The sequence below is a fragment of the Panthera tigris genome, chromosome B2, assembly GCF_018350195.1.
Source record: "Panthera tigris isolate Pti1 chromosome B2, P.tigris_Pti1_mat1.1, whole genome shotgun sequence".
NCBI lineage: Eukaryota > Metazoa > Chordata > Mammalia > Carnivora > Felidae > Panthera > Panthera tigris.
In genome coordinates this window covers 21,573,440-21,599,544 of record NC_056664.1, presented here as the reverse complement: position 1 = coordinate 21,599,544, position 26,105 = coordinate 21,573,440, and the positions used below count along the sequence as shown (strand labels likewise).

Below are 26,105 nucleotides of genomic sequence, written 5' to 3'. Positions count from 1 at the left end.
TCCAACTCATATGTATTTGCCTTTGGGTATGAGCCGGTGACAGGCAGCACCTAGATATTGGGATGTGGCTGTTCCTTCTCCCCAGATCCACATTCTTATTTCTTTGAGGTTAATACATCCTGGAAAAGGAGGAAGGCTTCCTTCTCATGGTGCTTACCACTGAAGGGATGCTGGTAGATTAAATAATGTTTGAAAAGACACCCTATTCTGCAAAAAAGAGAGAGAGAGAGAGAGAGAGAGAGAGAGACCCAGAGGCAACTTTGGAAACTTCTAGAAGGGTAGAGAAACTTGGAAAATAAATATCACAAATGGGGCTGTTAATGTAATGGAGGAGAAAGCCTGACAGGGCAGACAACTATGGGAACAGATTATTACTTTCAAGGGCTGGACATGAAAATCTGATAATGACAATTTTTAAGCCCTTGATGAGCAGAAACGTCTTGAAACATGTCTGTGTCCCTGCTGCTGAGTGCAAACACTCTGACTGAGAAAAGCCATGCGAGACAGACACGGATGAGGAGCCCTGGCAGTGATATAGGAACCACAGCCTTCCAGAGGACACCTCACCTGAGCAATCCTCAGCCCCAAAACCCCAGCTTCTTGCTGCTCATGGAGCTCAGCCTTCCAGCAACAGAATGAGGGAGAAGGCAACATTTGTAAGGCAAACTCTCTGAACCCAAATACACAGTATAGCCCAGACTGTAATGGTCTGGTGAGTTTAGAGGGGGGTCGGTCTGAGGAAGACTTGAGATTCTGCATGGCTGACGGGCCCTGCTTGTCCCCAAAGCTCAAAGCATCAAGGATCTCAGGAGGAAGTATAAGGGACTCTGGATGGCTGTGAAGCCAGACAAGACTTCTGAGACACAGATTCTGATCACATCTCGCCCCTGCACTCTGCTGTCAGAGTGAAGTTCAAACCCCCAGCTGGGTGGTTCAAGACCGTCGGCAGCCTGGCATCGGCTCACCTGCCCCGTCATCAGCCTGCACCTCTCCCTGCAATGGCTGCGCTCAGCTCTCCCTGCATGGAGCATTGAGCCCCTCCACACCTTCTCGCTTTTATTCTGCTCCGAACTCCACCAGCAAAATCCTCCTCCCGTGGCACCTGCACCCACTGAGTTCCTCCTCACCCCATGACATTCCTTCTCCAAAGCCTTGGCCGCTTCCCATAGCCATCTCTCTATACTTCTAATCAAGCACATAGGACGTCATATTCTGATATTTTACTTAAGTGTATAAGCCTCCCCCACTCCACCCCAGCTAAACTGTGAGTCCTCAGGAGCAGAAACTGTATCTTCTTTCTTCAGGCTACCCCATGTCTTCACATAGTTACCTGGCACTGGATATTTATTGCCAAAATATTAGTTAAGTAAGTGAAGGAAGGAAGTGTCATGCCCATCTCCACATTGTTTTCCTCTTTTCTTCTTCTTTTTCAAAGGTCTCCAGGGTCTCAGATGTTTGGGGTTATAGATTTTAAGTGGCTTTCAATAATCATAGTAAGAGCTAACTCTTACAGAACACTTACTATACATTAGACATTGTTCTAAGCTCTTCAGCCTCATCAAGGCATTTAATCTTCATAACAATTTCCATGACCCTATGTAGTTATTGTCTGTATTGTTGCCATTTTATGTATGAAGAAAGTGCAGCACAGAGAAGTTAAGTAACTTGATCAGAGTCACACAGCTAGAAGTGCCTGCACCAGGATTTAAACGAAGGCAGTGTGGTGTTAAAAACAAGGATGAGTCAGGGTGCCTGGGTGGCTCAGTTGGTTAAGCGTCGGACATCGTCTCAGGTCACGATCTCGCGGTGCAAGGGTTCAAGCTTGCGTTGGGCTCTGTGCTGACAGCTCAGAGCCTGAAGCCTGCTTCAGATTCTATGTTTCTCTCTCTCTGCCCCTCCCCTGCTCATGTTCTCTCTCTCTCTCTCTCTCTCTCTCTCTCTCTCTCTCAAATATTTTTTTTTTTTAAAAGACAAGGATGAGTCTTTGGAGGACCAAGTAATAAGACAGATGGGCCACAACTCTGTTCCACTCTCCCTGCCATTCTCTAGCCTTACCCAGCCTACAAAACAAAGAGCCCTCAGCCATATTTTTTCATTATTCCAGCTCATACTGGAGCTGGAACACAACCTGGTGTTCCCTTTATTTGATGTTCACAGACCTCCTGAAGGGTTATTGGCAATGTCAAGTATGACAGCCTGTCTCATCATTCAACAGAGGGAAAGAAGCATGGAGTTCAAGGATATGTTCACCACCAAACCGAGAGGTCTGTGGCTGTTGACTTCTATCTTCATAGAAAAGCTTGCCCTCAAGGTATTAATAGCAACCCACAACGACTGGTCAATAATTACAGCACATTTAGCCATGAATTGGCTTTTAGATTTCTCAAGGTGGTTCTCTTGGCCACAATTGGGTCTTGGTCTAGGTGTAGGACCTGTGTTCACTATCACTGAGGAGTTAATAAAAGCCAACCCTTCATTGGATGCCACTACCCCAACTAGGGTCCTTTAAGAACTTTGAGCAGACACATGGGCTGGCAGGGACTGACTTCCTAAGTATGCCATTAAATGGTCCACTCTTCTAGTGATGCCCAAAGCTAGGAGGTGAACAGGACTTCCCACTGGGGTGGCTGAAGTTTTGTGGAGTATATGTTGGGATTCAATTTCTCTCTCTGCCCAATCCTGTTTCCTCTTCTTTCATTAGCCTTGGTGGTTAAGAAACATCATGCTTCCAAACTCTATCTCAGCATCTGGAAAACCCAACCTGCAACAGACTGGCCTTGGGATAGGATGTATCCTTCCATTTTCTCCTCTACCTTCTTTCTCCTTAGAACTACACACTTCAGAATCTCTGACCTTTTGTTGCCAACAAAAGATCGTGCATTTCTGCATGGCCCCTCTTTGGTTCTTTGCTATTCTCTCCGCATAAAATGTCCTTTCCTTCCCCTCCCCCACATCACCCATGTGACAACCTTCTAACCATCCTTTATGGCTCAACTCAAATGGCCTGCTGTCTCTAGCTTACAGCCGAAGATTGATTGCTCCCCCCTCCCACAGCACCTTCTGCGTACTTCATTATGATACTGATTACACTTTTATATTCTCTCACTGAGCTGTGGGACACCTGGGAATAGATTTTGTTTCTTGTTCATCTTTTTAGCCCTAGCACTTGAGACATGATAGGAGCACAATACATGTTTACTCAATTAAATACTTTTGAATTTATGATGATCATCTGGTGGGATTTATGTTCTTACATGAATGACTATTCCCAAAGCCACTTGTTCCTTTAAAGCCCTCCCAACCCCCACTCTCATGAGAAGGGGCCCACTAGGGCACAGTTGTGACCCATGTACAGACCTCAAGCTCAACTTATAAACAGGGCTCAAGGCTACACACACACACACACACACACACACACATACACACACACATATACACACAAACATACACCTGCTCCTCTCCTCTACTGAATGAGTCAGAATCAGGAGTAAAAGTCCAGGGTAAGAGAGTAGCCCCCTTCCATCTGCCCTACATGCACAAAATATAAGAGGATGTCCCTCAACCCTATGCCCAAGCTTATATCAGGAATCACATGACCAACCTCTGTGTGTCTCTGCCTCTTCTTTTCCTCACCCACTCATGATTGTGACCTGGGGCCATTTCTCCCCTATATTAGATCACTTTCCCTTCTATATCATAGCTTGTTCATGGGGTATTAGCACACATCTATCTTCCTCTAGAGGAGGACAGAGAAATGTCAAAAGAAGAGTTATAATAACTGGCTCCTTCCATAAAAAGGAGATTTAGAGGATGTTTATCTTTAATGTATACATTTGGAGATCTATGGCATTGGATTCATGAGATATATACCTGGAACCAGAATGCTGGTATTTCATTCAACGAATATGTATTAAGTGCTTACCATCATCAGGCACTGTCCTAGACACAGGGAGTAAGCTAGGAGCTGAGAGTGGTGGCCCCATCTTGGTCCAGTATAGCATTCAATTAAACACTAGTTCAACATCCAAAAATACATTTAGTTCCTTTCTGTTGTTTCTCGTGAAAATAGCAAAGAGGGGAACGCCCATTCCTTATGTACAACACACTCTTCAAATCCTCTTTCTCCCCTCCCCTACTGGCCACTCTCACACTCAACTGCCCTGAAGTCTCTTTCCTCCTCACTCCACCCCAGCAAGAGGCTGGGATGACAGAGTTAAAGAAAAAGATAAATAGGTCATCACACTTGATGTCTGCCACGTGAGGAAGGAAGCCACTAGAATCCAGGGTCCAAAACCAGGCAGCCCCCACCAGTTACCATGCCTTTAAAAAAAAAAAAGAGGGGCAATGATAAATTCAGGCAGCCACTGACTTTATCCTCCATCATGGCAATGAGCTGCCTCTCGGGTGAAAGCTTCACTCCAGCTGGTGTTTATCAAGGAAGATGGTGAGAAGGAGCAGCAGTGTTTATTGAGAGAATGTGAAAGATCCTTTGTCATTGTTTATTGACCATTCCTGACACATCCAATGGCCGGCATGTACTTCATCATTCTGTTGGATGGATATTAATGTAAAAAAAAAAATCACTCATCAAGAGCTAAAGAACTTCTGCCTAAGGCATTCTACAGACTTAAAGTTGATAACAAATTCTGCCAGACATTTCCATCCTTTAGAAACCAGTGAGCTGGACAGTCTACATTTATCACGTGACTCAGGGCTAGCAGAAAATGAAAAGGCATTTGCTTGAACCTCCCCCCTGCAACTATTTGATTCATTTTTGCTTTTTAGCTACCCTGACCACCCATGATAATAACGATGGCTAACATTCATTGAAAGCCCTTTTCCACAAATTTTCTTAGTATTCACCAATCTATGAAGTGACTTCTATTATCATCCTCTTTTAAGATGAAGAAGTGGGGGCACCTGGGTGGTTCAGTCGGTTAAGCCTTGGATTCCTGGTTTCAGCTGGGGTCATGATCTCATGGTTCATGAGTTCAAGCCCCATGGCGGGCTCATGCTTGGGATTCTCACTCTCTGCCCTCCCCTGCTTGCTTGCTCACTCTCTCTCTCTCAAAATAAACAAATACACTTAAAATGAAATTTAAAAAATAAGATGAAGAAGTCATGGTTCAGCGGGATTAGGTGGCTTGCCCAAGGTCCCACTGCTACTACCAAGAGAAGCTGCATTGCCAGCCCAGGGAATTGGGTGCCCCAGCCTTCTGAAATTTCATTCTGCACCTCAGGAAAGAGAGAGGGGCAATCCCACTTTCTGTGTGAAGCTTGCACACAGCTCACTGTAAGGCTGTGTCCACAGAGAACTCCACCAGTTCAACCAAACTGCTGGTCACTTTCGTGGAGAAAGGACATCGCTATTTATATACCAATGACAAATGAAATTAACTGAGTGGATCTGGAAGCTCCCTAGACAGTGACTATTAGAAAATAGGATGTGAAATCCAAGTTCTACTGTCTCTAGGTTATTCTTTGGCACACTCAAGCTCTGAACCTCTCATGAAAGACTTTGATCTTTGTGTATTTTGCCAAACCTGAAACTGACCCAATCTCCATTGAAAATGTTCGGTTTTCCTCTCAGCTTTCTGAGTTAGTTAAATTTTAAACAAGTAGAACTTTGTTTTTCTTGCTAAACACTTAAGTAAAAGATGACCTATTTAACAGGTGAGGGGTTATTCTAATAGTATTATAACAAAACCCATAAATCATGGCTGTTGTAATTTTTCTAAAATCATATAGTGTTGGGTAGCCTCGGTGGGTCAGTTGGTTAAGTGTCAGATTCCTGATTTTGGCTCAGGTCATGGTCTCACGGCTCATTAGATCAAGCCCCCATGTCAGGTTCTGTGTGCTGACAGTGCAGAGCATGCTTTGGATTCTCTGTCTCCTCTCTCTGCCCCTCCCTTGCTCATGCTCCTCTCTCTCTCTCTCTCTCTCTCTCTCTCTCTCAAAACAAATCAACTTTAAAAAATCATATAAAAATAAAAAATATATTGTTTCCAATATTTAACTCTTCATATCTTTCAATTGTTTAGGAGAGAGCCGCCTACAGACAACTTAGTATGGAACACACAGATAACTAAATCTCTTCCATTAAAGCTCAACATTCACCCGGAAATTAAAAAAAAAAAAAAACACCTTTTTTTTCAACATTAATATCAAAGTAAAGGTGACTGGATACTTTCCCCTTTTTCTTATTTATTTGAAAACAGTTTTAGCAGTAGTTTAAATAATTGAGGCACACACACACACACACACACACACACCCCTTCGTCTAGAATCATACCAACCTAGCAAGTAAGTTCTTGTTATTTTCCCTTACAGATGTACACATAATTTCACACAACTGCAATCCTATACATTTTCAACCCTGCTGAATGAGAAATATAGCTTGTTTTTGTACAAACTACTAATGAGGGTTTCTTCCTTCTCCATCCAGAAACCCGCAGGTGCTGAGGTATTTATGTACATGACATCCTTTTTCAATACACATCATTAGCTCATTTACTTCCTTTTTTTAATTTTTTTAATGTTTATTTATTTTTGAGAGAGAGAGAGACAGAGCACGAGCCGGGGAGGGGCAGCGAGAGATACAGAGACAGAGAATCTGAAGCAGGCTTCAGACTCTGAGCTGTCAGCACAGAGCCCGATGTGGGGCTTGAACTCACGAGCTGTGAGATAATGACCTGAGTCGAAATCGGATGCTTAGCCAACTGAGCCACCCAGGTGCCCCTAGCTCATTTACTTCTTACAGTAACTCACTAAGGTATATCGTTTTCACGAATGCAGAAAGTAAGAATATATGTTTCACTGTGGTCAACAGGTATCAGCAAACTTTTTCTGTAAAGGACCAGATAGCAAACATCTTAGGCCATGCGGTCTCTGCAACCACTCAGCTCTACCACCGCAATAAAAAAGCCGCCATAGACAATAGACAAGTGAAGAGGCCCATTGCCAATAAGACTTTATTTATGGACATTGAATTAGAAGTCAGATCATCTTGATAGATCACAAAATATTATTCTTCCTTTGATTTCATTCAACCATTAAAAATGGAAGAACCACTCTTAGCCTATGGACAGAACACAAACAGGCAGTGGGGCTATCGTTTGCCAACCCCTGACCTAGAACAAAGGCTCTTGGAGGTAGGAAGAAGCCTTAAAGACCTCTGCTTTAATTGGTTCTCCTCTCATGGGTAAAAAATACGATGCTTCCCAAAGGCAATCGTTTGCTATGGCCTGGTAAGACTAGACCCCAGATATTCTGACTCCTAGTTCAGTGCACTTTCCACCAAAAGGGACTGCTTAAAATAAAAGCAAATCAGAGGCCAATTAAAGAGATAACTGTAAAAGCTGCTGAGCATTACGCCCAAAGACTAGAACACCCAGTGCTGGCTGCTCAGCCTGTCGCTACTTATGCAGACAGCTTTTGGCACGCTTTCAGAGGGCTTGAGAAATGATAACTGGTTGGGCAGAAGTTGTTCCAAGAAACAGCACAGTGACTTTTGCTCTGCTATTTCCTTGCACTACTACAATTTAACTCCTCTTCTGCCTGAGTTGTGAAATCCGGAAAACAAGGAAATCGACATTTGCCATTTTAACTTTTATGAGAGTTTCATTTTTTATACCAACTTGTTCAGTTTGAAAATAGAATGTAACCATCAGGCAGGGCAGATCCCCACCCCCACCCCCGCCCCGCCCTACCCCAGGTAATCGTTAGCAAAGCACTTGGTTTCCTATCTACAAGGGCAAAACAGCTTAGCTCTCTCCCTTCCTTCTGTTTCCTTGAACTCCATGTTTTGCTTGCCTCTATTTGGTTTCTACTGTCTCAATAGGAACAAAACGTCACTAGGCAGGCCAGCTGCCGTGAAAGCAACAGTTGAGATCAGAAAGGCAAGTGAGCCCACTCCCTCCCTGAAACAGACGTTCCGAAAGCTGGAGCAGAGGCCATAGTGGGGTGTGTGTGTGTGTGTGTGTGTGTGTGTTCACATGCACGTTTCTGTGCCTGCATGAGAGTACAGAAAATAAAGACAGGGTTAAACTCTGCAGGGAAGGGGAACAGAATGAGCAAGGCAGAGCTTAGAATAATAGGAAAGAAAGCTACCTGAGCCACGTGGGATGAGAAAGGGACATTCTGCATATTTCCTCTTCTCTGAAGCATTTCCTCCATCAGTCTCCTTGCTTCCTTCTGCTTCTCCGGCCTGGCTGCCCTGAGTCATCCAGTCCGGACAAAAGGCAGGGGCCAAGTCACACCCGGAGCCCCAGCTCCAGCCCAACGCCTCCTTCATGGGCCTCTGCATGTTGCCCCTGCGTAGTAGTCAGGTGTGAGCAAATGTGTATCTGTCAGCCTGCCCTGCTGGTCTGGGAGCCCCTGAGACCAGGCACTGTGTTTACTTTCTCCATCACTCTATGCCAGCAACTAGCAGAATGCCTGACACACAGCAGCAGAAGCTGTTAAATGTGGCTGGGTGAATGAATCTGGTTCCAAAAAAAGAAAAAGAAAAACAAATTCAAAATTATGAACCGATGCTTTTTTTTTTTTCATGTTTATTTATTTTGAGAGAGAGAGAGTACACGCAGAGGAGGGGCAGACAGAGAAGAAGAGAGAATCCAAAGCAGGCTCTGTCCGCACTGCCAGCTCAGAGCCCAACGTGAGCCTCGAACCCACAAGCCGTGAGATCATGACCTGAGCCCAAATCAAGAGTTGGACGCTTAACCGACTGAACCACACAGACACTCTGAACCAATGCTTTTTAGTAGAGATTTAATGTTTGTCATATAAGTGCCCACAGTCCTGATGGGAAAGCTGGTCTGAACCCTGAGTCCCCTTGGATCTCCAGTGGAAGAAAAACAGAATTGTGCAACTAGAAAGAGCTCCTGTGGGAGGGGACATGGTACGTGTGGGGGTTCATTCACATAGTGGATGTGCTCAGCAGACAAGACCTCAGCTCTTTCCCAAGACCCTAAGACTTCTTCAAGGTTGTGATGTCTACCCGATTCTTTGGCATTACCTTAGATGAGACTTTCAGAAGCATCCAGAAAAGCAAAGCAAGTAGCACACTAGGAAGTCAGAGTTGTACCCACCATATACCTTCCCTGTTGTTCAGGCTTCTCATCCAAAAAATGGGCAATGTTACCATCTTTCTCCCATCTTCCCCCCTAACTTGGAATGCTGCCAGGAAAATTTTGTATGTGGCTTTATTCAGGCTTTCATATACAGATACATAGATACCACTTTCAACATTCATTGAGCATTTGCTACGTGGCAGATACCAAACTGAGCTCAATGGAATAAACAAAGAGGAAAAACAGAATGGCTGCCCCCAAAGCTTGTACTCAATTGGAGGAAGTGGAGGAGTTAAGTGATTCATTTATATTTAACAAACTTTTATTAAGCATCTATTAAATGCTGGGCAAAAAAAGGAGTAGGTTGAATGAATTAATTAGTCCCATAATTCAGTGAAAAAGATAAGGCAATATGCAAATAACCATAATGCATTATCAGCAGTACAGCACAGTTAGAATAATTGGATATTAGGCACAAAAACTTCACTTTGTATGGGGGTCAGGGAAGCTGCCAGAGTATGAGTTTTCAATTGGACTTTGAAGAATGAATAGATGTTCATGGTAGCATTTGGGGAGAGGGATGAAAAGGGAGGGTGATTGGGAGATAGGATCTTATGGACCAAATGTACCAATTGGGTAAGGCCCTGGGCCTAAAATTCTATCATTTCAAGGACAGCAAGCACACACGGAGTTAGTGAAGCCAGCAGAAAGAAGGGAAGGGGGTGCCATGCAAAAAATAAAATTAATAATATACCATAAGCAACAGAGAATCATGGGAAGGCTCTGGAGCCAAGGAATATGAAAGCCACACTTGGGTTTAAGAAGGACTCCTGGTCACTGAAAGGAGAATAAAGATGAGAGGAATGTTTTGACCCCTGTTCACACGAACCCAACAGGACCAGCCCAAAAGGAGGCCACCAAGCTTCAACTGCTGGGTCAGGGGGAACCTCCCAAGGGAAGAGAAGCCAGTTTGCATTGGGTAAAAGAAGAGAGCAGAGGCAAGGTGGTTCTGGGACATGTGTCCCAGATGGTGACCTCCTTGAGGACAGGGAATATGTCTCATATTGACCCATGTGTCACAAGGTATTGCAGATGAGGAAGGTGAGCTCCCTTGGAAGGCTCATACTAGAAGCTTCCAAAAACCGAACAAACGTAGGCTTGAGGAGGAACATGTGTAGTGAGTGGAGGTGGCGTTTGTCACCTATGTGGGAGAGCCAAGACCTCCCTGCCGCCATCTGCATAATAACCCTGTGCAAATTTCAAAGTGCCACATTCTCTCACACATAACTGGCTTTTGGAACAGATGTTGATGGGGAAGTCCTGCTGAAATGACTAATCGCCAGAGACTACCCTGGAAAGAGAAGCCTCGCTAGGAGGGAAATAAGGCAGAGTTAACATCACAGCAGCTCAAAAAAGAAAGGGCCATTCATGGCTGACAGGTGTGTGACATTTGCAACTCAGGGGTTTATTAACGACGGCTTAGCTCCAAAGCATTCCTACTTGCCCATCAAATAAAATCTGAAAACAAATGAATTCCACAAGTCTTAGATATACACACATAATAATCATAGTTATTAAGATCACCCGGATTTGCATTTTACATTTAGCCCTGTTTCTGAATTGAGAAAGATTCCCATATCACTGTTATATGCACTATATACTATTTTTTAAAACTGCTATACAGTAAAACATAGGTTGTGAGTGTTAAAATAACAAACGCAATAATGCAAATACCATGTCACTAGGCATTCATCCAAAGCCAAAGGATTATTAAAGTACCTTAGTCAAAAGATTACAATGTAACTGAAGCCCTGTAATATATTATACTGAATATAAATTATTAATGTGTTAATTTCTTAAGTGTTAGCTAAATGCTTACTAGAGTGTTTTTAAAGTTAAACAATCTAATGTCATAAACTTCAGTCATACAAAAGCAAGTTAGTAAAATACTATAAAATATAGTAGGGAATAATTTGGTCTCAGCTCTGGGCACATTAGTGCTTAATCGATAATTGGTCTCATGGGGACCTTTGGCTGTTTTATTCTACATCAAAACATACACACACACACACACACACACACACAATCTTGTTATGTGGTCAGGAACATTTTCTCAATTGCTCATTTCTATTTCTGTCTTCCTATCTCACTATTTCTACTACCAATATTTTTTCCTTAAAAAATACAATGCCATTTCCTTGCAAATGTCCTCCTGGAATGGGGAACTCAGTATAATGAATTAAACTTGGTCCAAGATTTAGCCATATAATTATAATCAGAACTGCATCAACTCATATGAATGTTTTTATAATTTTTACAATATTTTTACCCTTTACAACTTTAAATAGACATGGACTTTTTTATAAAAGTTATACCCACCTTCATTCCCACCTGAAATATAAGTGAATATCTCACTGCATTCATGCCAGCATTCAATAGTAACATTTAAAAATCTTTGCTAATTTCAAAATAACATGTAAGCTCATTTTAAAACAGCATATGATTATCATGTTAATCATATTCCTTCGATTCTGAGTGATGCTGAGCATACTCTCGCCATTCCGCCCCCCTTATGTGATTTTTCTCTAGGTGTCCTTTGTTCAGTTTTGTTTGTTTTTTGGACAAAAGAAACTAGAGGATGGGAGTGAAGTACCTAAGTTTTTGAACTCCATGCATTTGAACCCCATGATTGACTCATTCATTCTGCAGGTACTTACTCAACACCAGTATGTGTTAGGCACTGTTATCTAGGCACTGGGAAATACAATAGAAATGGTCCTTCTTCCTATACAGCTTGCATTCTAGTGTTACTGGCCATGTCTATTTATGTTAAGCCATCAATACATTGCCATCTGTTTTGTAAGGGCATTACTTACATGATGACACCATGCATTGTACCCCTAGCATAGGGCCTAGCTGTACTGCAGGGCACCATCCTGGCTCATGCTGGACACATTCCCCAAGATACATATACACTCACTCTCATGCTTTTTTAACCATCCACGAGTCAAGACTGCCCACCCCCATTTCCAAACCCTGCACAAATCAGTTACTGACCTTCAACTACACTTCTGGGAGATTTTACACAAAGCTCCCACAATCCTTCCTCTGCCGAAGCAAACCACTGGGCAAGATCAGCCCTCAAAAAGCTAAGCTTCAGAATTAGAGCAGGAGACAGTCTATGCTTTATAATTTGGCAGAAACAGAAAAACAAGTCAGAAACAAGGCAGCTGGGGGTACAGACCTGACCATAATAGGCCTTAAGTGTCCAGTCCCATCCAAGCACCCCAAAGAATTCCACCCCTTCTTATTCAGGCTAGACATGCTCTGGACTCCCTGGTAGGGGGTCACTGTGACACAAGACCTGAGATTCCTCTTGTCCCAGAATCCCTGAGTTCTCCTCAGACAAAACAAGGTGTGTGTTGTGTGTGTGTGTGTGTGTGTGTGTGTATTCTCTGAACTCCACTTCCTCCATCAATTACAAGATCTTGCCAAACTCCCATGTCAATTCCTTCTGCCTCTAATATGACTCTGTTCTACCTCCACCCAGTGCTTCTGTGACATCACATACCTGCATCCTGGATACGGGATGGGGCACTTATTCTCCCACCCCTGCTGCCTGTGCCCAACCTGAACAACCATCCCATCTTTGCCCACTTCACCCAGTTTCTGTGTTGCCTCCTCCCAGCTGCCTCCCATCACCTAATCCCCTGCACTGTGGGCTGTCTCCCCATAACACAGACCTCTCCTCTCCTACCTCTTTCCTTGAACTCCTTGCTCTCCCTGGGATATACATCCCCCTTCTCCTGCCTTATCTCACGCCCTAAGTTTCATTGGCACAAGTGGGTGTTGGCCTTCTCTTTGAATCCCAGCGCTGCCTCTAGGCCGATAATAACCCTCTCCCCGCTGCCTCTGTGTTAGTCTGCTAGGGTGCCCATCACAAACTACCACAGGCTGGGGGGCTAACCATCATTTGTGTCTCACAGTTCTGGGGGCTGGAAGTCCAAGATGGAGATGTCAGCAGGGCTTGCTTCGCTCCTTGGCCTGCAGATGCCATCTTCTCCCTGGGTCCTCACGTGGTCTTTCCTCTGTGTGTGTCTGTGTCCTGATCCCCTCTTCTTATAAGGACAGTAGTCCTGCTGGATTAGGGCCCAATCCTATGACCTCATCTAACATTAATTAACTCTATAAAGACCCTGTCTCCAAATGCAGTCACATTTTGAGGTTCTGAGGGGGTAGGGCTTCAACCTATGAATTTGGGGGGACACAAGTCAGCCCATAACATCATCCATGGCTATGACATTTATCAAAGGGTTTGTACATCATTCCCAGCATGACCACAGCCCAGACCTCACCCAGTGCTGCTTCAGCACCCCCTCCTTCCCCAGTCATTCCTCCTCTAAGGCCATCTCTCCCTGGAGGCCATCTTTGTTCTCATGAGTCTCCAAACTCTCAGTGTTTATTCTCACCTGGACTTTCAGTTACTCAGTTCCTTTACACTTTTGACATCTTTTTAACCCCTTTAGCTTCACTGCCTCTTCGTCCTCTCTGGAATACATAGCCAGTCCTCCATGCTGCCCTTTTCCTGTACTGCTCAGACCAGTACAGTATTCAGCCGGAAAGGCTGATCCAACTATTCTGTTGTTCATGGCCAGAGTCCATTCCGAGCCATTGATTTGTCAGTGCCCATGTCAAGCTGCCTTCTGCAAATGTGTATAATTTCCTCCACCTACCACTTCTACCCCCATGTCTACCTCTTTCTCAGAGGACTTGCCCCCACCTGCTCAAGGGAAGCCTGCCCTCTGACCCCACCCTCTGGCCACAGGCAACTGGACCAATCAGATACCTGCCTTAGGAATTCCCAATAGAGTCACATCTGTTACAGAGCTATGGGCACCTGAGCTGTAAGACTAAGTTGAGCTGGAGCCCTCCTAGGCACCATGGCAATCCAACTCTACATCAGACCCATGTGATGGGAGGGCAGGGAATATGAGGAGCCAGGGACAATTCCCCAGCTGCCATGATGTCAACCCTACTTCCTTCAGTTGGGTTCCTGTACCATCAAACAAATCCCTCCTTTGCTCAAGCTGAGTAGGTTTTGTTTCTTGCCACCAAGCCATCCTGACGAAGACACCTTTCAACACAGCTGCCGGATTGTCCCCGCCGCCCACTTTTTCATTCTTTTCCTCCACCGGAATCTGTTTGCCCATTTGTTTCTGTTGCTACAGTCACACCGCACATACAGAGCCTTATTTTTCCCTTGAACAAATGCTGCCTGGCCTGGTCCCAAAGAGCGCAAGCGGCAACCTCATGACTTAATCACACAACAGGTGAGCCCGTCTGTGCCAGCATTTACACCAACTTGTCCCAGACCTGCTTGGGTTATTTGCCAGCTAGAATTCCCTAACAACAGTCCAGACTGCCTGCATTAATTTGTGGACTATCTAGAAGTTCACAGCACCGTGCCCCAGTGACAGCAGCGGGGGGCACCCAGCTGCTAGGGCAGTTGTATGTAGGCAGAGGGTCTGGGGTAAAATGTGTTCAAGGGAACATTCTTCATCTCCAATCACTTAGAACTTCAGCAGTGAGATTAATGGTTGCCATGGCAACTGATAAGCCCCAGAGCCTACAGAAGACTAGAGTTTTCTCAAAACTCCTCAGGACAAGTGGACCCTCTAAAATACCAAGACTTGTCACAGACCAAATTTATCCCTTCAACTTTGGTCAAAAATAAACTTCCTCTTGTGCATTCCATGACTTTTTGTAGAACACTCTCTCCTGAGGAAGATACACTTTTTTTTCTCTTGGTGGTTTTTTGATTCTACACTATTCTGTTGTTCCTAAAGGTAAGAAGTTCCTACAGCTTTTCTGGAAATGTTTGTCGAGTGTTGGAGATTGATGATATGGAAGAAGATTGTTTCCAACTATTTCATTTGTTTCTGCTCACTCTGTCTCTCTCTCTGCCTTCCCTGCCCCTCCCCTTCCCCCAGACCTCATCTACTTTCAGATAAAACATCAGATATCACACAGTGTGTGCATCCTTTTAGGTATCTTCCTAATGAAAGAGACATACTCTGGCAAGCATTCAATTCTAACAAATGGCAGGTAGTTTTCCCATTTGGACAATATACTCAGCTGTGAGAACCACGGGTCCTGTTACATGGTCACACCCACAGCATCTCCTTCCCTGTGGCCTGTGCTTTGAGGGACCACTATTTGAAACAAAGACTGGCAGCCCACATTAGAAAGAGGAAAAACATGTCCTTTTTGTCTGTTTCCTTGTTTTGTTTTATTTCTCCGTTGATTCACATAAGTGGTAATGACTATATGCACAGGTATAGCCACTCTAATACATGTTTTTGTTAATGTGAATAAGAAATAAAGCAATAGTTGGGGTGCCAGGGGTGGCTCAGTCGGTTGAGCATCCGACTTTGGCTCAGGTCATGATCTCACAGTCCATGGGCTTGAGCCCCGTGTCCAGCTCTGTGCTGGCAGCTCAGAGCCTAGAGCCTGCTTCAGATTCTGTGTCTCCCATTCTCTCTGCCCCTCCCCCACTTGCACGCGTTCTCTCTCTCTCTCTCTCTTTCTCTCTCTCTTTCTCTCTCAAAAATAATTAAAAACATTAAAGAAAATTTCTTTAAAAAAAAGAAAGAAAGAAAGCAAAGGGACGCCTAAGTGGCTCAGTCAGTTGAGCATCCGACTTCAGCTTAAGCCATAATCTCACAGTCCATGGTTTTGAGCCCCATGTTGGGCTCTGTGCTTACAGCTCAGAGCCTGGAGCCTGCTTCAGATTCTGTGTCTCCCTCTTTGCCCCTCCCCAGCTTGCATGCTGTCTGTCTCTCTCTCAAAAAATAAACATCAAAAAATTAAAAAAAAAAAAAAAAAAAGAAAGCAGTAACTATGAGAACATAGTTTGTATTATACCTATTGTGCTTGGTTTTCACATGATCACCACCGGGCAGAATGTGAGGAGGAGAAGAAGCTGAGTGGGGGTCACAAGCACATTTGGTTTGAGTGGCCCACTGCCCAGGCTCTGGTAGCCATGAGCTGTGCTGGGGTTCCTTTTCCTGGTTTATAAATCCATAGATTTTATTTTCAATCTTATATATCATATAGGCTTTCCTGTGTCTTCAATCCACATAGGATTGCTTTTGTCAGTTTTGATGAAATAGTTCAGAGTTTTAAGTTTTCAATTACAAAATATATCTTCAAAATACCTTTATTATTGAAAATCCTGCAAGAAAAATAATTTAAATGTGGTAAGAAGGCTTCTACCTTTTTTTAACCATCAAAACAATTCTTTTTTAATTCAGTTTTTGATAACCTGAGGCTTCTTAGGAATGCAGATATCACCTTATTACAAAATAGAGTGTACCATGAGCTCTCAGTTAGCCAGATTCCACTTTCTGGTTAAGCAAGCCTTAGATGTACTATATGTACAGAGGACTGGGCTGGGGGTCAGGATGCCTGACAGTTGGGGCACCTCTGCTGATAGAAGTAGTCCTTGCAGAGACTTCATTCCTTTTGTTCTAATTCTCCGTACATCAACTCACCACCGGCCCTTCTCTTTGGTAGAGCACACCAGGATCAGCCCCCCATGGGAGGAAGGGCCTTGGGCAAATGACTGGCCCTGATTTTCAAGCCACATTCCTTCAGCGAGAAATAATTTCATTAACTTCATAGAGAGACAGTCCTGATACACTGTTAACTAAAACATCAGTTTGGAAGATAGTAAAAACACAATTTTGGAAAAGGTCCACCCCAGGACTGGATTAAGGAAAGAGTCTGGGTGACGAAGGTAGATGCAGGCAGAAACAGTTCCGATAATCCAGAGATGAAGGTGCCTTGGACCAGCACACTGAAGAGAACGGTAAGTGCACAAATTAACTGAATTTTGATTAGTTGGGTTACAGGTCATTGAGATTTTAATGTAGGTTTTATTAAAAACCGTCTTTGGCCTCAAGCACCCCTCTTATTCACATGCTTGGACTAGATTTCATCCATTGTTATATATAAGAAGGAGTGACCAATTTATTCTATCAGTCAGGATGGGCGAGGTTATATACCTAACACCCAACCCCATTACCTCTGTTGATTCAATGGCAAGCTTAATTTCCCTCTCCCACTGCTGCTCAGCTCAGGTCAGCTCGGCAATCACCCAGGAACCCAGCTGACTGACAGAAGCTCCCTCTTAACCCATGCCTCCACGGTCACCACCATGCTGGGAAGGAAACTTAGTGAATTTTATCACTTTTGCTCACATTTAATTGCCAAAGCAATACCTGTTTTATCAGTCAGTTGGGTCAGCATGAGTCAGTCCCTTAGATAACATTTAACTGACACAGTCCATTTTCAGAACCTGAGAATTTGATGACTCCATTAAGGGAACGCCCCTAGCAAGGTTCTGCCTACAGTAAACAGTATATCCATTCCTTGACACTCTGTGCCGTGTATGTACATAGATATGTGTGTGTGTGCATATACACACATAGGTACACCTGTAAAAGCCATAGAGGATTCACTTAAAATGTTTATGGACTCTGGATGGACTCTTTAAGAGAGTTTTCTGAATAAACACTTCATAGAGCAGAATCAAGAAAAACAAAAAACAAAACTTGGGCTTTGAAGTCAGTTAGTCTTGGCTGTTACTAGCTCTATGACTCCCCCCAAAATGTTACTCAATCTCTCAGCCATAGCATCCTCATACATAAAATGGACACAATATCTACCTTGTGGCTATTGTAAAATAAAGTACACAGAAGCATAACAGGCAGTCAGCAGGTGGTAGCTGCTGCTTAGTTCATTTTCTTTGTTTTAAAAACAAATGTTTTGTGATTATTTGCTTCATCTTCTAAAACATAGCATATGTTGGGATGCCTGGGTAGCTCTGTCGGTTTGGTGTCCAACTCTTTGTTTTGGCTCAGGTCATGATCTTATGGTTTCGTGAGTTCGAGCCCCGCATTGGGCTCTGTGCTGGCAGCGAGGAGCCTGGCTGAGATTCTCTCTCTCTTTTCCTCTCTCTCTCTCTCTGCCCTTCCCCCACTCATGCTGTCTCTGTCTCTCTCAAATAAATTTTAAAAATAAATAAAAAATAAAACGTGGCAGATGTACACATTCCAAGTAACCCACATTTCTGATGAAGTAGACACTGAGTAGTAAATATTTTGTTTCAAGTGTTATGTATGCTAGCATCCAAGACTACCTTCTCTGATTTACTTCTGCTGGGACAACTCTGGCTACATTTTCCCTGAGTGACTGATTCTGTTGAGATGTTGAGGGTAGCACTTCTACTCTCACCAACTAGGCTTTGGAATCGTGAACAAATTTCAACTTCAGGAGCTATTTCTATACTACACGAAAGCATCTCACTTGGGAAACTGGATGTTGAGGCAGATCTTATCAGTCAGCAATGTGCCAATTTTCATCTCTAAATTGTCTAAGACATTAAAAGATCCTGCATCCTGTTGTACTAGCAACTAATATTTTCCTTCAACTTGAATTAGTACTTTTTTTAAGTGTTAACACTCATTCATTCTCTCGTGACGCCACCCCCCAGTCCCTCATCCCCCTCTCCCCTACAATTTGGCAAGCAATGTGTTTCAATTGCCCATTTCAATATCAATCAGTCCACTGCTTTGTGAGTGGTAAGTGTGTAAGTCCATTGCACATGACTCTTGACAGCACAACATTATAAGGCACTTATAGTAACATAGATTCCTTGATTCTCACAATGATACATAAGAAGTAGGTCCAAATTTGAAAACTTCTTGCTCTAAGTCCCTTACAGTGTTAGAGGTGTCAAGTCAAGGCCCATGGCTATCAACCTGGGGCCATGGATAATAGACCGATATAATCCACTTGCCAGCTGTGGGCCATCCCAGATTTTCTTGCTAAGTGGTCCATGATGTAGTCCGTGGTCCATGATGTTTTTGCTGACAGGCAGAACAAGTGTTAGCTGCATTTCTAGTTTATGAGAGAGATGACAGGAAACATCTCTTTTCTGTCCTCAAGTAATACGTTTATGACTATGATTATTTTCATTTCTATCCCCAAATTCCTATTACATTAAATAGGAAATGTAACATAATAATTGAAACAAATTGAAAATGTCTATGACCGTAACATATATGACTTCAAATTTCGAGTGAGCACACGGAAATATTTAGTGAGTGTACATTGGCGACACCCAAATTACACTGATAAGATGGCCAAAGAGAGAACGGTAACCTAAGATGATTTACGTTTCCTACCTAATGTGCAATTTTATTTCAATCCCTAACTGTTCCCAATTGGTCAAATCAAGCCATTCTGTTCACCCTGAATTTTTTATAATGGCTGCCCATATTGGCTATAAGTTGTTAGTTGGTTTTCTTTGGCTGGTCAGAAATTTAGCAGGTGAGGGGTGCCTGCATGGCTCAGTTGGTTAAGCATCCAAGTCTTGATCTCTCAGTGTCATGAATTTAAGCCCTAAGTTGGGCTCCATGCTAGGCTTAGAGCCTACTTAAAAAAGAGAAAAAAGAGGGGTGCCTGTGTGGCTCAGTTGGTTAAACGTCTCACTCTTGGTTTCGGCTCAGGTCACAATCTCATGATTCATGGGTTTGAGCCCCACATTGGGCTCTGCACTGATAGTGTGGAACCTGCTTGGGATTCTCTCTCTCCCTCTCTGTCTCTGCCTTTCCTGCACTTGTGCTCTTTTTCTCTAAGAATAAATAAATAAACATTTTTTGTAAAAAAAAAAAGAAATATATCAGGTATGATACAGGGTCCTGTTCACTTTGCATTCTTGTTGGTCTTCTGGGTGGGGCTAAGAAAGATTCCAAAGATAAAGGGCACTTGCACTCATTTAGCTGAGCAGCATCCCCTGTGTCCATACACCAGAAGAAATAATCTGTGGGCTTGTCAGAGATGAGAGAAGGGCTCTTGAGTTAGCTGCTCTCTGAGAGAAGGAAAGAAGTACCTTAGGCTGACCACAGTGTGGGGTGAGCCCCTCTGGCCAGGGTGAGGTTCACCACCTCTTCAACAGCCCCTCAGCTTCTCTACCCCACCCCCAGGCTGTGTCCATGTAATCCTGAACTCATCACTGTTCTGTCAAACTGGATGTTGGAATCTCCATGGTGACATATATAATGCCCACTAAGTATCCCCCTACCACATACACATCATTTAACGAAAAAAGTAAAATATTTTTTTTTTTTTAGTTTATTTACTTTGAGAGAGAAAGTGCAAATCGAGAAGGGGCAAAGAGAGGGAGGGAGATAGAGAATCACAAGTAGGCTCCATGCTGTGAGCATGGAAACGAACTCTGGGCTTGAACTCACTAACCATGAGAGCATGACCTGAGCCAAAATCAGGAGTCGGACGCTTAACTGACTGAGCCACCCAGGTGCCCCAAAAGTAAGATATTTTTGACACTAGTGGCACTCTAGTAGAATTCTACCATGAAAATAGACCTGAGCCTGAATTCATCACCCATAAACCAGGATGAGTAATACCTACCCTGCGTCCTACATGCAAGTGTGGTAAGGATCAAATCTAATGAGAATGAGAGCAAATGAGAACAGGCTTGAGAAACTGTCAACCCCATCCAAATGATAGGATTATTTAGGCTTGAAACATGCAGTAAAGCTTCAGATGACTTTTCAAGCCAAATTTGCTATAAACATAGAAAAGATCTACTTTGGGGATGTGATCCTTTTTAGAAGAGGCAAAGTAACAATTACAGGATGGGGCCTAGAGATCCCTTCCTTTGGGATCTGCCTATACCCAAGAGCCAGAAAACTGCCTTTGAAAGCATACAGTGCCAGATAACTGAGGACCCTGTCCCCTCTTCTCTGCCCCCTGCACTCTGCCCTGCCCTCTCCCAGCAACACAGAGGAACCATCCAGACCACAAACCTTCCCTGTTTTCCACTTCCCCTCCTCTCTGCTTTGTAAGCCCTTTCTAAATCGAGACCTGAGTAGTGAATCTGGGTATCCTCCCACAGACACGTCTGACAGGTGGTCAGCCATTGAGCCAGTAGGAGAGAAAAAAGAGGTTCATAGTCATCAAAGCAGAATTGGGAGAGATTCTCCATATCCCCTCCCATCCACCAGTCCCCACCAGGCCCTACTGTGATGGTTCTGTCTTTCCAGGCAGTGTGGATTCTTCGCAACTGTCTACCAACACAGCATGCACATCTGATACATGGGCAGGTATAGGGAGTGCACAGCATGGACAACCTGCTCTCTCATCTGTCCTGTGTTAACCCCCAGCACCCCTGAAGAATCTCAAGCCGTGGTCTCTGGGCCATGGGGAAGACAAGCATATTTCAGTTCTACCCTACCATTCCTTAGCCAAAAAGAAGGCTCGACTCTAAGTAATATTGGCATTATCTCCTCCTTTTTTTTCTCAGGGCGTATGAGATAGGAATCAGACCCATGTGGCCCACTGTAAAATGTAGGTGACTCACCATTCACCAAGAATTGGTGTTAATTCCTAAATGTTGATCCCGGATGAAGTTATAGACCCAAATTTCTGAAACATCAAGCCTAGAAGGGAATGAAGCTTTACAGAGACAACATGACACATAAAATGGGTCCCTGCCCAGAAGAGCTTACACACTAATACATATACGGGCAGGAGAAAAACATGTTTTTCCCATACAGCCTGTTGTTGAGATCTTGCTCTTAATGGTATAAATCTTTGTAAATCCTCCAGATTGAAAGATGAATTGAGGAAAGCTGGTGTGTATAGCAGGAGGCATTTCAGGCTGCCTGTGGATAATGTGACAAGCCCAGAGACTCATGCTCAGAGTAACTGCGTGGAGGGTCCTGCCAGGAAGGGCAGGTGCTGCTGTTACTGATGAGGGATGTCCCCTTGGACTGTCCTCTCTGAGAACCACTAAGCCTAGGCCACCACCTGGCTCAGCCCAGCCCACAGCCCACCTCCGTGTGTCCTCCCTTTCCAAGAAGAGCATGCCAAATGTCAACCAGAGCTCTGCTGAGACCAGGCTTGAGTCATCACTGTGTTCCCAGCACCCAGCACCCAGCATCACACTGGGCTCATATAGTAGACGCTCAATAAACATGTGTTGCATGAAGAAATAAATTAACCAATTAATGCACCTACAGAAAACAGCCCTCTTCAAAGAAGTTTCATTACAGGACCAACATGAGATGCATCCTCAGTCACCTTTATAAATGAGTGTCTTAATTATGGGGTGCTCACAATGCGTGATCACTGATCTGTAGCTGGGCAAGCTGGGAAGAATCTTAGATATTGGCCAGTCTGACCATTTCCTCTTCCACCCGAGAAATCTGATGGATTCCACCAAGCCGGGAACATCTTCATGACTTGCCAAAGTAGGACTTGAGTAACCTGAAGGCAAATGATGTCCATGAGCTAGCATAAGGACCACAAAAAATCCGGCTAGACCTGTTGATGGTCTCTGGTACAGGTTTGGGTTTTTGTTGTTGTTGTTTTGGTTTTTTGGTTTTTCTAGGTCTCTTTACACTGTAAATCCCTGTCTTATAAATTCTACAAGGTTAGAGAGTATATTCATAGATGAGAAAAAGATCGGCTTAGTTTTTTTATATTTTTATGTTATAAAGATATCTAGCATACAGATAGATCTAGATATATCTAGCATTAAGCAAATATTTTAAAATCAAAAAAAAATTAATGTTTATTTGTTTTTGAGGGAAAGAGAGAGAGACAGAGTGTGAGCGGGGGCAGGCAGAAAGAGGGGGAGACACAGAATCTGAAGCAGGCTCCAGGCTCTGAGCTGTCTGCACAGAGCCCGATGTGGGGCTCAAACTCAGGAAACCTGAGATCATGACCTGAGCTGAAGTCGGACGCTTAACCTGAGCTGCCCAGGCTTCCCAAAATTTTTTTTAAACTTAACATTTACTGAGTCGCTGTTAATGTAAGGTGCTCTGAAAGGTAGTCTAAAGGGATCCAAAGGTGAATTCAATATCCCTGTACCTAGAAGATCTTGATTTTATTAGAGGTCAGACAAATATGTACAAATGAGCCTGATATATCCGAGTAGACCCCAGTACCCACTATAACAGAGGAACAAGGTCAGAGAGCAAACAAAGTGGAAGAACTTGGGCCCCACAGGTAGAGAGGAAAGAGTAAGACCAGGCTTGAAGGGTGGATGGAAATTGAAAAGGCTGATGGAAGACAGCAAAGGTGTTGCACATGAAGGAATCAGCAAGGGATGGAAGGGGGTATTTTTTTATTTTACACCAACTATGTGTTGGGCATTTCACAAGCATAAGCATTTAGTAGCAACAGCAAGCCAGGGAATTAGGTGCTTCCATTTTCTTTTCCTTGGGAAGATTAATAGTGTGCCAAGTGAGGGTCAAGATTATATAACAATATGGGGCAAAGCCAGGATTTAAACTCCTGAGTGGCTGACTCCCATGTCAATGCTTTTTCCAACTCAGAAGCCTGCCTCCCAGGGAGGAAGGTGACAGCAAGGCATATTCCAGGGACATTAGCTCAGTGTGGTTGGTTTATGGGGACAAGGGGAGCAAAATAGAACCCCACTTGACAGCATGAAAAGCAAAATAATAAGGGAAAAGAAAGAGGCATGGTGGAGGACAAAGTAAGGGCTTTGTTACTGCTTGTTTCTTAGGGTGAAAGAAATTAGAGTGAGTCGCAAGACTCAGGACTGAGAGGAAATGGAGGTTGGGGGATTGGAAGAGGTGATACTGGAGAAAGAGGGCAGAGAAAAAAGAGATGACAGAGTTGGGGGTGCAGGTGGAAGGCTTAGCTTTGGGAGGAATAAAAACTGCTTCTTCCCCAGAGTGGGAGGAAAGGGAAGGAGAATGTTAGAAATCATCTCTGTGAAAAGGACGAAGGGAAGAGAGAAGTCCCAGCAGCACAGAGGGCTGGATTTCTTAGCCAGGAAGAGGTCTGTCCCAGGGAGGGGAGGCGAGCAGGGTCAGTCCGGGCTTGAGCAGAGTGGAAAAGATTTGGAGCAGCTGTCGTGGCAATCTGATAGGGAGCTAAAAATGGAGCGAAAGGAAGATGGCCGGGGGCACAGAGTCTGAAGGCAACAACGGGGCGCGGGGGTCCGATTACTTTGGGTGCAGGGAACCTCCTCAACGGAAAGCAGGAGTTCGGGAAGAGGAACAGACCAGAAGGCACACTGGAAAGTCAAGAGGGGAAGGGAATGGGGCACCTTTGAAGAGCTTCCCATAGACGGCTCACCAGGGTATCTAAAAGCAACAGGGAGGGAGGAAATAGATGCTTCCAGGATGGGTCCGAGATGTCCCCAAGGAGGGAGGGCTCCACGGGCCCCAGTGCAGGCCAAGAAGAGGGTTAGTAGGAGTGAGTGGGACCCAGGAAGGACATGGGGGCATGGCTACAGAGGGCATTTTCGGAGATGGAAATTCTAAAGGGGGAGCCTCCTGCGAGGTGATGAGGTCCAGGGTGTGGCTGGGCACTGACCAGAGAGACACGGGTGACAAGGAGGTGGGGATGAAACAAGAGGAGAACCAGGAGCCATGTGCTGACACCATCTCCCTAATGCCCAGCAAGGGAGGTGGACGAATACGTGCTAGGCATATTATTCAAAAGGGTGAGAGAAGAGTTGCCTTATCAAAAGGGAAGTTCAGTTTGATGTCTAGTGAGGTAATGTCACAGCTAGTGCTGTTCCCCAGACTGCCCCCAAAAAAGGTAGGGCAAGTAAAATAGGCTTCGTGGACTTCTCACAAAGCAGAGAGATCCCGGAGGAAACCACACAGCGCAAAAGGAGGAGAAGGCAGGGAAGGGGTGCATCCACCGGGAACGGTGCCATGGGGGTCATTGAAGGTGAGAAACTGCAGAGCTGAGCTGCAGATTTAGAAGGTATCTACTGGGGCTCCTGGGTGGCTCAGTCGATTAAGTGCCCCACTCTTGGTTTTGGGCTCAGGTCATGATTTCATGGTTTCATGAGTTCAAGCCCCACATCGGGCTCTGTCAGAGTTGACAGCCTGCTTGGGATTCTGTCCCTCCTTTTCTCTCTCTCTCTCTCTCTCTCTCTCTCTCTCTCTGCCCTTCCCCTGCCTACATGGTCTCTGACACTCTGCCTCAAACAAAGCCAACCTACCACCCATTGGCCAGGTGTCCGGAGCTCAACCAAAAAGCCTGAAGGCAGCCCAGCCCTAGTCACAGCAGGCATCCCAGGCCCACCCGTCCCGTGGCTGGCTTCTTCATCAACTCTCGCTCCAGGCCTGCCCGGGCCAACCTCCACTGCCTGGCCCAGCTTCACCTCTTTGACTTGAAAACAAGTTTGACTCCACCTGGTTTGACCTCGGTCCTGTCTCTTCAACACGGCTTTAGACTCAAGACTCACCACCTATGACAGCCACACCAACCCTGAGAGTCATTTCGTGCCCTTGTGATTCCTTTTTACAACATTTCCACCAAAGCCTGTCCCACTGCCGCTTGAATACCCTAGAGTCTGGGAAGTCACTCCCCATGACACGGTTCATCTTGCTGCTAAGTGACTCTGTTGGAAACTTTCCGCTCCTGACTGTGTGTTCTCTCCTTCACAGTCATGCAAAACATTCCTTTTCCATCTGATAGGAATCTGAAGACAATCATCACACTCCAGCAAAGCCTCCTCCTTTTCGGGGAGAAATAGCTCCAATTCTTTATGCCTCTTCTCAGGTTCCGGCACCATCCTGCCCATCCACGTGAGCTATGCTCCACAGCATAATAAAAGGTGAACCCTGGGGGCCTGGGTGGCTCTGTCGGTTAAGTGTCCCACTTCAGCTTAGGTCATGATCTCGCAGTTTGTGGGTTCAAGCCCTGCGTCAGGCTCTGTGCTGACAGCTCAGAGCCTGGAGCCTGCTTCAGATTCTGTGTCTCCCTCTCTTTGCCCCTCCCATGCTCATGCTCTGTCTCTCTCTGCCTCTCAGTAATAAATAAACGTTAAAAATAAAATAAAAGCCAAACTCTTATAAAGCACTAACTATGCACCAGCCAATGTCCCAGCCCTTGGTGCGAATTACCTCATGTAATCGTCACACCAATGCTATATGTGCTGTGCTACTGATCATA

General features: G+C 44.6%; 2 long non-coding RNA genes across 2 annotated transcripts in view; one reads left to right on the top strand and one right to left on the bottom strand.

The window, feature by feature from the left end:
- Positions 1-4,267: 4,267 nt before the first annotated feature.
- On the bottom strand, positions 4,268-12,821 carry LOC122238356. Its single transcript, XR_006217267.1, has 3 exons — positions 12,129-12,821; positions 8,110-8,312; positions 4,268-4,548 (listed from the first exon to the last, which is right to left on the bottom strand). It is a non-coding gene; the product is annotated as an uncharacterized LOC122238356 (long non-coding RNA).
- A 1,138-nt stretch (positions 12,822-13,959) lies between these two features.
- LOC122238355 overlaps positions 13,960-26,105 on the top strand; it is a 29,035-nt gene continuing 16,889 nt past the window's right edge. Inside the window, exons 1-2 of the long non-coding RNA XR_006217266.1 lie at positions 13,960-14,917; positions 16,647-16,941. This is a non-coding gene — a long non-coding RNA (uncharacterized LOC122238355). The remainder of the gene's footprint in view (positions 14,918-16,646; positions 16,942-26,105) is intronic.